Below are 12988 nucleotides of genomic sequence, written 5' to 3' on the forward strand. Positions count from 1 at the left end.
ACCTCCAACTCCTGGGCTCTAGCAAGTCTCCTGCCTCAGCCTCCCAAGTAGCTGGGACCACAGGTGCCTGCCACAACACCTGGCTATTTTTTTCGTTGCAGCCAGCATTGTTGTTTGGCAGCTCAGGGCTGGATTTGAACCTACCACCTTAGGTGTATGTGGCTGGCGCCTTAGCCACTTGAGCCACAGGCTCTGAGCCCCAGCTATTTTTAGAGATGAGGTCTCGCTCTGACTCAGGCTGGTCTTGAACTTGTGAGCTCAAGCAATCCAACTGCCTCAGCCTCCCAAGTGCTGGGATTATAGCTGCACCCAGCTCCAATCTACAAATTTATTAATGTTAAATGACTTGAGCAGGATAGCATAACTAGTAAGCAGAGACCTAATTCACTCATTCAGCTATTGCTATCAATAAGGTAGACATGTGCCTTCATGGAGTTTATCTTCTGGTGCAGGAGCTAGATAAACAAAAATAAAAGTAAAAGAAAGGCAAAATACTTGCAAGTTGTCTTTTTTTTTTAGAGACAGAGTCTCACTCTATCTCCCTTGGTAGAGTGCCATGGTGTCACAGCTCACAGCAACCTCAAACTCCTGGGCTTAGGTGATTATTTTGCCTCAGCCTCCTGAGCAACCAGGACTACAGACACCTGCCACAATGCCTGGCTATTTTTTTTGTTGCCGTTTGGCCAGGGCCAGGATTGAACCTGCCACCCTCGGTATATGGGGCTGGCACCCTACCCAGTGAGCCACAGGGGCCACCCAATACTTGCAACTTGCGAGCACTGATGTGAAGGAAACAAGACAAATCCATCTATGGAAAATTATAGAACATTCTAGAATATGGCTTTTATTTAGGAACCAATGAATCATTTCTTGTGCTGATTGCTTTCTTTGGCAATTGTCTTTGGCTTTTGAACTTACTATGGAGGACCAGGAATAGATAGAGAATATAGGTAGGAGACATGATAAAATAATGGGAGAAGATTCTTAGATAATGAGACCTTAAAGGCTGTTCATATCTTTCCTATAATGTATGTATTTCCCATTCTAGTTTGTTTAAAGCCCAGCAAACAAGTGCTATGATGCCTGTTTGTTCTACCAGCACTTTTGAGAGAAGTTCTTTTTGGCCACTGTAGACCAGATATGAAAGTTTACAAACTGCAGGCCTTATGCAGGAATGGATAATGACTAGATCAACATGATTAAAAGGGCACATTCATGCTGAGGAGGAGTAGAATTCTAGTTTAGATAGGAAAAGTTGGGCAGTGCCTGTGGCTGAAAGGAGTGGAGCGCTGGCCCCATATGCCGGAGGTGGCAGGTTCAAACCCAGCCCTGCCCAAAAACTGCAAAAAAAAAAAGAATATACATAGGAAAAGTCAGATTATGGTTAGTAAGTGTTGCTTTAATGTATTAAGTGAATAAATGTGATACTTTGCAAGCAGATGAGTTGTTTAACCTTTTTCCTGACTGTAATGTAAGATGACGGAGAGAGCCTGGGCTTAAGAGTTAGATTTTATTTTATTATTTATTTATTTATTTTGAGACAGAGTCTCAAGCTGTCACCCTGGGCAGAGTGCTGTGGTGTCATAGCTCCCAGCAACCTCCAACTTGGACTCAAGTGATTCTCTTGCCTCAGTTTTTCTATTTTTGGTATAGACAGGGTCTTGCTTTTGCTCAGGCTGGTTTCAAACTCCAGAGCTCAAGCAATCCACCCACCTCAGCCTCCCAGAGTGCTAGGATTACAGGTGTGAGCCACTGTGCCTGGCCTTTAAGAGTCAGATTGATGAGGGGCTCACTTTACTTCTTAGCCAGATGAGCTCAGGTAGTTTTCTTCACCTTTTTGAGCCTTGATTTCATCATCTATAAAATTGTGGGAATACTGTATCCATGGTGAAGTTTTAGAAATTAGGTGTAGTGGCTCGGTGCCTGTAGCACCTGTGGTCATGGTGCCAGCCATATATACCTAGGGTGGTGGGTTCAAACCTAGTCCAGGCCAGCTAAACAATGACAAGTGCAACAAAAAATAGCCAGACTATGTGGCAAAAGCGTGTAGTCCCAGCTACTTGGGTGGCTGAGGCAAGGAAATTGCTTAAGCCCAAGAGTTTGAGGTTGCTGTGAGCTGTGATGCCATGGTACTCTACCGTGGGTGACATAGTGAAACGCTGTCTCAAAAAAAAAAAGAAATTAGGGGTAGTGAGCTCAAAGGGTCTTTCACATGGTAGATACTCCATTACTGGTTGTTATTATCGGTCAGTGGTGAGCCACTGAAAGTTTTGGGGCAGAGTAAAAATAATAATAATTCATTCTTTTTAAATATTTTATTTTATTTTATTTTTGCAGTTTTTTTTTTTTTTTTTTTGGGCCGGGGCCAGATTTAAACCCACCACCTCTGGTATATGGGGCTGGCACCCTACTCCTTGAGCCACAGGAGCTGCCCTAATAATTTATTCTTAGTTTATGCTATACGCCATACATTAAGAACTTGATGTATATTTAAATTCTTACAATAGTCTTGTGTGAGAGAGATAGTTATTATCTCCATTTTGTAACTAAGGTGACTGAGGGTTATTTAATTTGGCCAAGGTCATATAGTAGTACTTACATTTGAGTATGTGTACTTACAGAGGTGAAGTTTGAAGCCAGGCAGTTTGACTGTAGAACCTATAGAACCTATGCTCTGTTTTTTTGGAAACAAGAGTTTCACTTTATCGCCCTCGGTAAAGTGCTGTGACTTCACAGCAAGCTCCAACAAGCTCCAACTCCCGGGCTTAGGCAATTCTTTTCCCTCAGCCTCCCAAGAAGCTGGGACTACAGGCACCTGCCACAATGCCCAGCTATTTTTTTTGTTGCAGTTTGGCAAGGGCTGGGTTTGAACTCACCACCTTTGATGTTTGGGGCCAGCACCCTACCCACCGAGCCACAGGTGCTGCCAGAACCTATGCTCTTAAGCACTATACATACTAGAAAACTTTATGAAGATTCATTTGGGAGAAATCTGCAGGATAGACTTTTTTCTTTGAGACAAAGTCTCACTTGGTCACCCCTGGTAGAGTGCCATGGCATCTCAGTTCACAGCAACCTTGAACTCTTGGGCTCAGGTGATTCTCTTGGCTCAGCTTCCTGAGTAGCTGGGACTACAACTGTCCGTCACAACACCTGGCTATTTTTAGAGACAAGGTCTTCCTCTGGCTCAGTCTGGTCTTGAAATCGTGAGTTCAGGCAATCCATCTGTCTCAGCCTCCTAAATGCTGGGATTACAGTCGTGAGCCACCACTTTTTTTTTTTTTTTTTACAGTTTTTGGCAAGGGCTGGGTTTGAACCTGCCACCTCCGGCATATGAGGCCAGTGCCCTACCCTTTTGAGCCACAGGCACCACCCTTTTGTTTGTTTTTGAGACAGAGTCTTACTCTGTCACCCTGAGTAGATTGCTGTGGCATCATAGCTCATAGAACTTAAAACTCCAGAGCTCAAGCTATCCTCTTGCCTCAGCCTCCTGAGTAGCTGGGACCATGCCCAGCTAGTTCTTCTTTTTCTTTAGTGAGACAGTCTCAAGCTGTCACCCTGGGTAGAGTGGTGTGGTGTCATAGCTCTCAGCAACCTCTGAGACAAGCCATTCTCTTGCCTCAGTTTTTTCTATTTTTAGTAGAGACTGGGGGTGGGGTGGAGTGGGGTGTCTAAATTTTTGCCCAGGCTGTCTTGAACTCATGAGCTGATGCTACCACCCACCTCGGCCTCCTAGAGTGCAAGGATTACAGGCATGAGTCACCTCACCTGGCCTCGTTTTTCTACTTTTAGTAGAGATGGGGTCTTGCTGTTGCTCAGGCTGGTCTTGAACTCCTGACCTTATTATCTCAGCCTCCCAGCCTACTAGCCTACTAGGACTGGGAGGCTGAGATGAGGCGTATAGGCATGAGCTACCAGACCCAGCCTACAGGGTAGGTTTTAAAGTTTTTAGTAAGAAAGAAAAAGAAAATCTTGAATTCATCATTGTCTTTATTTTATTTATTTACTTATTTGAGACAGAGTCTCACTATGTTGCCCTCGGGTAGAGAGCCATGGCATCACAGCTCACAGCAACCTCAAACTCTTGGGCTTAAGTGATTCTGCTTCCTCAGCCTCCCAAGTAGCTGGGACTACAGGCACCCACTACTTTTTTGTTGGAGTTGTCGGCTGGCCTGGGCTAGGTTCAAACCTGACACCCTGGGTGTATGTGGCTGGCCACTGTGCTATGGTTGCCAAGCCTTGTCTTCATTTTAGTGATCAGTGAATAACCTTAAAGTACTAGTCTTTGTTAAGCATGAAAAAAATTATCAAGTCCCTGTCCTGCATGGTCTGTTTAAGAACATACTAAATACATTTAACTGAGGAAAAGAATATTCTGATAATTCTTTATTTAGGTCAAAAGTAAAAAGGGGCTGGGTGCTATGGTTCATGCCTGTAATCCTAGCACTTTGGGAGGCTGAGGCAGGTGGGTTACTTGAGCTCAGGAGTTCAAGAGCAGCCTGAGGCTCAGCTCCTATAGCTCAAGTGGCTAAAGCACATACAACGGACCTGGTAGGTTTGAATCCAGCCCGGGCCTGCCAAGCAACAATGACAACTACAACCAAAAAATAGCCGGATGTTGTGGTGGGTGCTTGTAGTCCTAGCTACTTGGGAGGCTGAGGCAAGAGAATTGCTTAAGCCCAAGAGTTGGAGGTTGCTGTGAGCTGTGATGCCACAGCACTCTACCCAAGGTGACAGCTTGAGGCTCTGTCTCAAAAAAAGAGCAGCCTGAGCAAAAATTGTCTCTACTAAAAATAGAAAAACTGAGGCAACAGGATTGCTTGAGCCTGATCTTTTTTTTCTGTTTTTTAGGGTTTATTTATTTTTTGTTGCAGTTTGGCCAGAGCCAGGGCTTGAACCCACCACCCTCGGCATATGGGGCTGGTGCCCTACCTCCTGAGCCACAGGCACCACCCACTTGAGCCTGATTTTGAGGTTGCTGTGAGGTATGACACCATAGCACTCTACTCAGGGTAACAGCTTGACACCCTGTCTCAAAAAAAAAAAAAAAAGTAAAAAGAATTTATGAACTATATCATCTTGAGCTTGAAGTGTACAAAGAACTCCTGTAATCGTAGCACTCTGGGAGTCGGAGGCGGGTGGATTGCCTGAGTTCATAGGTTTGAGACCAACCTGAGCAAGAGGGAAACCTCGCCTCTAAAAAAAGCTGGGTATTGTGGCAGGTGCCTGTAGTCCTAGCTCCTCGGGATGCTGAGGCAAGAGACTTGCTTGAGCCCAAGAGTTTGAGGTTGCTGTGAGCTGTGATGTCAGGGCACTCTACCAAGGGTGACAAAGTAAGACTCTGTCTCAAAAAAATATATATATGTGCAAAAAAATTAAATTTTTGGGCAGTGCCCAGAGTTCAGTGGGTAGGGCATGGGCCACATACACTGAGGCTGGTGGGGGTCAGCTAAGATAACAATAACAACTGCAACAACAACAAAAAAATAGCTGGGCGCCTGTAGTCCCACCTATTTGGAAGGCTGACGCAAGAGAATCGCTTAAGCCCAGGAGTTGGAGGTTGCTGTAAGCTGTAATGCCATGGCACTCTACCCAGGGTGACAGCTTGAGACTGTCTCAAAAAAAAAATAGAAATTAGATTTTCCTTATGTGAGCTATACTTGTTATCAATACTGTTATCCCTTCTAAATATATTTCAAGTTTATTGGATTCCACTTCCTCTCCCCTACAAACCCACATTATTTTGATTTGGGACAAATGGGAATACACTGATTTTCCTCAACAGCTCAGTGAATTTTGTTTTCCTCTAGTTTATAGAGACTAAAAACTATTAATAAGTCTAGGCATTTCTTTTTTCTAATTAGCTCTAATGTAATTTAACCAAAACAATGAAATTGAGAATTTACCTCTGATAGCTCCTACCATCCCAATCAACACTCAGTAGTCCTGTTTCCAGGAATTCTCTCTCCTTCCCTTCCTGTCTTCTTTTGGGAAAATACTTTGGGGTAGAAAGCAACCAGCCAAACAGCAGACAAATAAAATCAGCTCTTTTCTGTTTCCCCACCAAGATAGGACAGGAGAGGGAGCAAGAACCTGCCATCAAAGAGAATTGCAGCTTAGGTGTGCCACTGAAAAGCACTTGTTTCTTGACGCCCCCCCATCCCCAGCTCTACAGTAATTCCTCAGAGACCGTACAGTCTCCGCTTTAAATATAAATATATTTAAAAAAAAAAAAAAAACTTCCCCCTGTCTCTTTTTCTCCTCCTCTCCCTTTCTTTTTTTTTTTTTTAATTTCCTATAATAAAGTTTCCTATTGGATAAGGTCAGCTCCCTGATTTATGCCTGGCTCCTATTGGAAGCTTACAGGAGCTGACATCACTTAGGAAAGCGAGGGGGTAGGGCTGCCAGATCAGTTTGTCACCACCCAGGCTCCCTTGCCTTTGGCTGGGTGCAACTTCCATTTTAGGTGTTGGATCTGAAGGAAAAAAAAAGAGAGAGGGAGAGAGAGAGAAGAGCAAGAAGGATCCTGAAAGGAGGAAGAGGTGGCGAAAAATCAACTATCTTGCTGGATTTGTCTTTCTCAGCACATTGGTGAAGCCTTGGGTCTCTTTCTTAAAGGACTTGTTTTTAGACGTCCACATTTGAGGTGTGTGCCTTTTTAAAAAAAAATGTGTGAACAGACGGGCAAAGGAGGATAAACGAAGTTGAATTTTTGTCCTACGGTAACCAGAAGGAATTTAAAACGAGAGAGAGTCTGTTATGTTGATGGGTCACTTTTAACAATCATTTAAAATTTTCTACTTTCAGTACATTGGGGGATTTTGGTATTTTATTATATTAAAAAAAGGTAAAATATACAAGACCTAGAAAAAAACTTCTAGGTCTCTCTAATCAGGAAGCGGGATAGATTCTTATAGAGGGGTAAGAACGGTTGTGTAAATTTACCTTTTTGTGTGTTCTTCGATTTTGTGTTTTTTTTTTTTTCTGGATTAAGCTAATGTACTTCTGTTTTCAGAGCCCGAATCAAAAGTTGGTTTTTTTGGCATGTTGCGTGTGGGTTGGGAAAGGAATTTGTCCATATCGGAAGCTAGTTATACAGATGGTTCTAAATATGTTTCAAAACTTTTTTTTCCCTTTTATTATTGAATTTGTGGAAGTGGAAAGTTGTCGGGAGCTTTGCAGCTTAAATGGTATTGTTTTTCCCCCAGAGAGTTTGAACAACCCAGATCGCTTTCAGCCCTGCTGTTCCTGGGTGGATCCGTCTTTTACTTTTCCAGGTGTAATGGGTGGGAGCCTCATTCTCTAGTAGATGTAGCCTCCCTGCTTTGCCTTATATAAGAAAACAAATGGATCTATGTTAACTGAATTGCCAGCCTCTTCCTCCTAAAACTACCTTTGATGGTAAAGATTTGTAGAGGTGTTATATGTTAAATCTGTAAATAAGATAACATTTGGTTTATGTGCTTAAAAGGATAAGGAAATTATAATCAAGCTTTTTATTTCACCCAAGTAAAGTGGCAATACACTTGAAAATATTTCAGTTTTGTGCTTTCTGAAAGGGCCATGAATGGAATAAGATTAGGTTTAGAGAAACGACACAAACCTTAATGTTTAAAGTGCATTTGAGGAAAACAAGGGGAATTTTATTTTTTAAAGTTAAAAAGTTGAAAGTTGTTTTTTGGAGGTGAGTTTTTTATTTAGTTAATCTGCCATTAATTATATCTGTTAGAGCTCATGACTGTGCTTTCATATCTTATAGTTAATCTTAAGATTTGTTTTCGCAAATACATTTTTGCAAAAGTACTGATTCTAGGTAATTATGTAGCCAGCTCATCAGCTGAAAACTGGAGTATTCTCTTCCTTCTCTTGCTGAAAATGCAAATCAGTGTGAAAATTATAGCTGAAGTAGATACTGCCCTAATTGTAACAAGGTGGGCCTTAATGTGTAAGCTGCTCATTAGCTTTAAACTGGTATGCATCTTTAATAAGCCTCTGATTTTTGTTTCCCCTCCCGTTTTTTTTTTTTCTTAAGACTAGAAGACTTACTTGAATTTCTTTTCTTGAAAAAGAAAACCTTGAAAATCTATTTCTCGAAAGATGATTTCATCCTTGTGAGGTTGTGGCTTCGGGAGCAAACAGAACTTTGTCCCACCTTTACAGTAATCTAGGCAAGGGCTGCGGGAAATTTTTGATGTCTGGATGTCATACTTATAGCAAGTACTGTAAAAAAGAAAAAATACAATGTGTACAGCCTATTGAGCTATAGTTCAATATTTCTCAAATTTTCTTTCATGTGTCCTCTCTGCCTCCTCCTAGGGAGGTTTCTTGATGGTTCTTTGGAGGGTTGGGCATATTGCTGTCGAGTGTCGGTTTCCCACTCAACCTTTAGGGGGAGGGATGAGGAAATCTGAAGGAGGAGTACAAAGGCAGTTTGAAAATAGGTTCTGGATGACTGAGTGGTGGTGATTTGTATCTAGCTTTAAATACTGGGCTTTGTGTAGCTGTAGTGAATATCCTACCTAACTAGTGTCCAGGACTGTTTCCACGAACTAAGGTATTGTTTTGGCTGCTATGTAGCATAGAGCTTTTGGGGTGATAAGATGGAAGATTTGCCTTTTACCTCATCTCCAGTGGTTCTTTCAAGAATTATAGTCAGGAGTTCTTATAAGTAAATCTTATTTTTTAATTTCTGATTTTCTTATTTGGTTTTGGAGTAAAAAATGATGACAAGTGTGAGTGGTGCAGATTTTTCTTTCCTTGTTTGCCTCTTATTTACTGTTGGTTTCTTTGTTATGTGAGTAAGATAGTGGTCTTGTGTTCCATGTGAGGGCTCTCTTTTGGGTGGTTAGAGTTTAGTATCTTTTGTGGGGTTCCAACATGGACATTTAGAGAGAGTAGAATGTATTCTTCGTTAGTGTAAAATTTGGATTGTTGGTAATATTAAAAAAGAAAGAAAAGCTCAGGTAATTACAGTCTACCCTTAGGTTTATCTCTAGGGATGGGTGAGATAGGATGGAGTAAGCGAAGATCACTATCAATTGGAATAACAAAATAATTAGCTCTGTATAATTTATTGCTTTCTATTTTGATATCAATTGCCAGGACCTCCTGCCCAGCCCCCCACCCCATTTTTTTTTTTTTTTTTTTGCTGTGTATTAAGCATTTTGCATAAACTACTTAATTTCCCACAAACCTCCCCCCCCCTTCTTAAAGGAATTTGAGCCTCAGAGAAGCTGAGGTTTGCTGAAAATCTCATTGCCTGTAAGTGGTTGAGGCTTGAATTAACCCTGGTTTGTCTAACTACAAAGTCCATGGACTTAACCACTAATACACTGCCATTCTTCAGAGAGAATAGAAACAACAGATAGAACTGAAATGAGCCCTTCCTGGAGGCTGGAGTATTTCATTTTGGCACAGGGTCAGTACTCACTTAGATTTCCAGCCCTCTTCTGCTCCCCACAACCACTGTTGGAATAATATATGTAAGAAATCTGCTTTTTTTAAAGCCTATGGGGAGCTGGATGTGCTAGAATGGATATTATTGTAATCTCTAGAACAGGGATATTTCCACATGTGCCGTATTGCTATCCTGATTTCTTGTGGAACTGTCTCAAACTTCATTTGATTATCAGCAAAATTTCTTCTAGAGAATGTTCAGGTATGTAGTTAGGAATGTTATCAACTTTCAGGGTCAGGCTTATAGGAGATACTTCATATAATGTATTTATCACACTGTTGAAATTATCTATTCTTGTCTCCCTCTAGACTATGGGCTGCTTGGGTATAGGTGCTGTCTTATCTCTGTGTCTTTTTAGCACCTGTCTTAGTGTGGGGTACATACTGAGGTGTTCAGTAAGACTTGGTTAAATAAAGCCCTTGATGGGAATCAGTGAGGGACTTGATTTGTGGGGAAGGCTTGAAAGAAAGTTGAGAAAGGAAACACAACAACATAGATTAATAAAATTGCAATGTAATTTTGCACGTTTTAGTATAGTTTCAACCTTTTATTAGTCTCCTCCCTTCCATATTTAAGTAAAGTTTCTGGGAAATAATGGAAAATTTTAGGTTTTAGCTTTTCTTTAATTCTGTTTCCTTTCTTGGCAAGTGGTCCAAAGAATAGAGTAAGAAGTAAGGGTCCTAGTCAGTTAGTTCATTTCATGATGTAGGCAGCTGTTAGTTTCAACCACTGAAAACCTTGAAAGCCATTTTGTAAAGGAGGGAAACTGGTTACCTAGAACATATTAGGGCAACAGCAGGGAAGTTGGTTGTTTCTTTGCTTAATAAAAACATTAAAGAGTTTGGTCTGAACTCAGTGTTGGTTGAACTTCAGTGTTGCAAAGAAAGTGTGTTTGGACATCATTGCATTTTTTTTTTTAATTGCTTCTGTGACAAAACGATAGGAGATTTTATTCATGAAGTATATCAAAGAAGTTTAAGAGTTTAAGCACTGAAATTAGTTTTCATGGATAATTTAGAAAATAGTAACAAGAGACTTGCCTAAAGGAATGAGCTGTCGGTAATAAGGATATGAATAACCACACATATTCTTTCATGTTCTCTTCTCTCAGAGAGGTTTAAATGCCATGAGAAGCTGAAATAGGGATTGCTCTGCCTAAAAAATGCAGCTGCCTCCAAGGTTTCCTATAGACTTGATATAGGCTGGCTGAGAAATCATAAGGGGTTGTCAAGGAGGAAAATTAGGGTGTGTATTGATTCATTGTTGTATAGTGTATTTTTTAGAAATAATTTTTTCCCCCTAATTCTACATATAATTTCATGTTGTTGATTGCTAAATTGTTTTTTGGTATGTTTTTTGTTTTTTTCTTTTGAAGACAATCTCACTCTGTTGCCCCAGGCTGAGTGCTGAGGCTTCCGTAGCCTACTTGACAGCAACCTTGAAATCCTGAGTTCTGGCCTCCCAAATAGCTGGAACTATAGGCACCCACCACCATGCCTGCCTAATTTTTCTATTTTTAATAGAGATGCGGTCTCTCTTTTTATTTTTTTTTGAGACCGTGTCTCACTTTGTTGCCCTTGGTATATTGCCTTAGTGTTATAGCAACTTCAAACTCTTTTTTTTTGAGACAGAGCCTCAAGCTGTCCCCCTGGGTAGAGTGCGGTGGCATCACAGCTCACAGCAACCTCCAACTCCCGGGCTCAAGAGAGTCCCCTGCCTCCGCCTCCCAAGTAGCTGGGACCACAGGCGCCCGCCACAACGCCCGGCTATTTTTTGGTTGCAGCCGTCATTGTTGTTTGGTGGGTTTGGGCTGGATTTGAACCCGCCACCTTGGATGTATGTGGCTGGTGCCTTAGCCGCTTGAGCCATAGGCGCCGAGCCAGCAACTTCAAACTCTGGAGCTCGAGTGATCCTCCTGCCTCAGAATCCCAAGTAGCTGGGACTACAGGTGCCTGCCACAATACCGGCTATTTTTTAGAGATGATCTTGCCCTGGCTCAAAATGGTCTCAAACTCATGAGCTCAGACGATCCACCCACCTTGGCCTTCCAAAATGCTAGGGTTACAGGCAGTAAGCCACCTCGCCCTGCCTTCACTCTTTTTTTTTTGGAGACAGAATCTCATTCTGTCACTCTGGGTATATAGTGCCGTGGTGTCATAGCTCACAACAACCTCAAACTCTTGGGCTTGAGCAGTCCTCTTGCCTCAGCCTCCTGAGTAGCTGGGACTATAACTCTGTGCCACCACGATGGGCTTATTTTTCTATTTTTAGTAGAGATAGGGTCTTGTTCTTGCTCAAGCTGGTCTTGACTTGGTGAGCTCAAGCAAGCCACTCACCTCGGCCTCCCAGAGTGCAAGGATTAGAGGTGTGAGCAGCCATGTCCAGCTAGATTACTAAGTATTACATATAGAGAAGAGGGCCCAAATTTACTATTATGGGACAGTGTTCTTCATTTTTTAGGGCTACTTCCTCTCTCCAATGAGCCCTTCTATCTGATTGACAAGGTGTATGAGCAGTTTCCATCAGGCATATATATATATATATAGTAGGGTCGTTATTAGGATCCAAAGAATTTTCTTAAAGGTGAGCAATAGGTGATTTGTAATTTGGTCATGACTTTCAAAAAACATTTCCTATTTTGTATAATGACAAAACAAAAGCAGTTTTTAACTTTGTATTTCAAATGTGCAGGAAAGTTGCAGGAATAGCACAATTCCTGTATATCTTTCATTCACCTAGGTACCAGTTAACATTTTGCCAAAAATATTTTATTCTTTTTTTTTTTTTTTGAGACAGAGTTTTACTTTATCGCTCTCAGTAGAGTGCTGTAGCATCACAGCTCACAGCAAGCTCCAACTCCTGGGCTTAGGCGATTCTCTTGCCTCAGCCTCCTGAGTAGCTGGGACCAGAGGCACCCACCACAACGACAGTTGTTGTTGCAGTTTGGCCGGGTCTGGGTTTGAACCGGCCACCCTCTGTATATGGGGCTGGCACCCTGCCCACTGAGCCACAGGTGCTGTCCTGTTCTATATGTTTTTATCAATATGCTGACCGAAAGGAGAACTTCCAATTTAAGAGTTCTATAACACGGTGAGGTAGGGCAGCACAGCAAAGTGGTTAAGAATGTGAATGCTGGAACCAAACTGCCATGTAGGATTCTGTAAGGGTAAACTGCTTGATGGTCAGTGCCTTGGTCTCCTTGTCTGTAAAATGGAGAAAATAATGTTAACCTACATAGGATTTTTGTGACAATTAATTGATTTGATCTATGTAAAATTAATAGAACAATGTACAGCTCATAGTAATGCCTTGTTTGCTACTGGAACAGATTCTTCCCATGAATTCAGACTTCATTTGTTTGTTGGACTAAGCATCCTTTAATTTTTTTGTAAATCTGAAATTCATTTTCTTTTCTTTTTTTTAGAGATAGAGTCTCACTTTGTTGCCCTTGATAGCTCACAGCTCACAGCAACCTCCAACTCTTGGGCTTAGGTGATTCTCTTGCCTCAGCCTCCTGAGTAGCTGGGACTA

General features: G+C 41.7%; 1 protein-coding gene across 4 annotated transcripts in view; it reads left to right on the top strand.

Annotated features, from left to right (window-relative positions):
- The first annotated feature begins 6406 nt into the window (after positions 1–6406).
- The window catches only part of CTNND1 (catenin delta 1), a 62918-nt gene continuing 56336 nt past the window's right edge, over positions 6407–12988 (top strand). For 2 of the 4 annotated variants that reach the window (XM_023507832.1, XM_023507834.1), the window contains exon 1: positions 6443–6646. The gene's annotated coding sequence lies outside the window, so the exon portion shown is untranslated. Of the gene's footprint in view, positions 6647–12988 lie in introns of all 4 variants that reach the window. The other 2 variants (XM_023507835.1, XM_023507836.1) reach the window with 2 other exon arrangements.

Source organism: Otolemur garnettii, unplaced genomic scaffold (genome assembly GCF_000181295.1).
Source record: "Otolemur garnettii isolate 467f Iridium unplaced genomic scaffold, OtoGar3 scaffold00209, whole genome shotgun sequence".
NCBI lineage: Eukaryota > Metazoa > Chordata > Mammalia > Primates > Galagidae > Otolemur > Otolemur garnettii.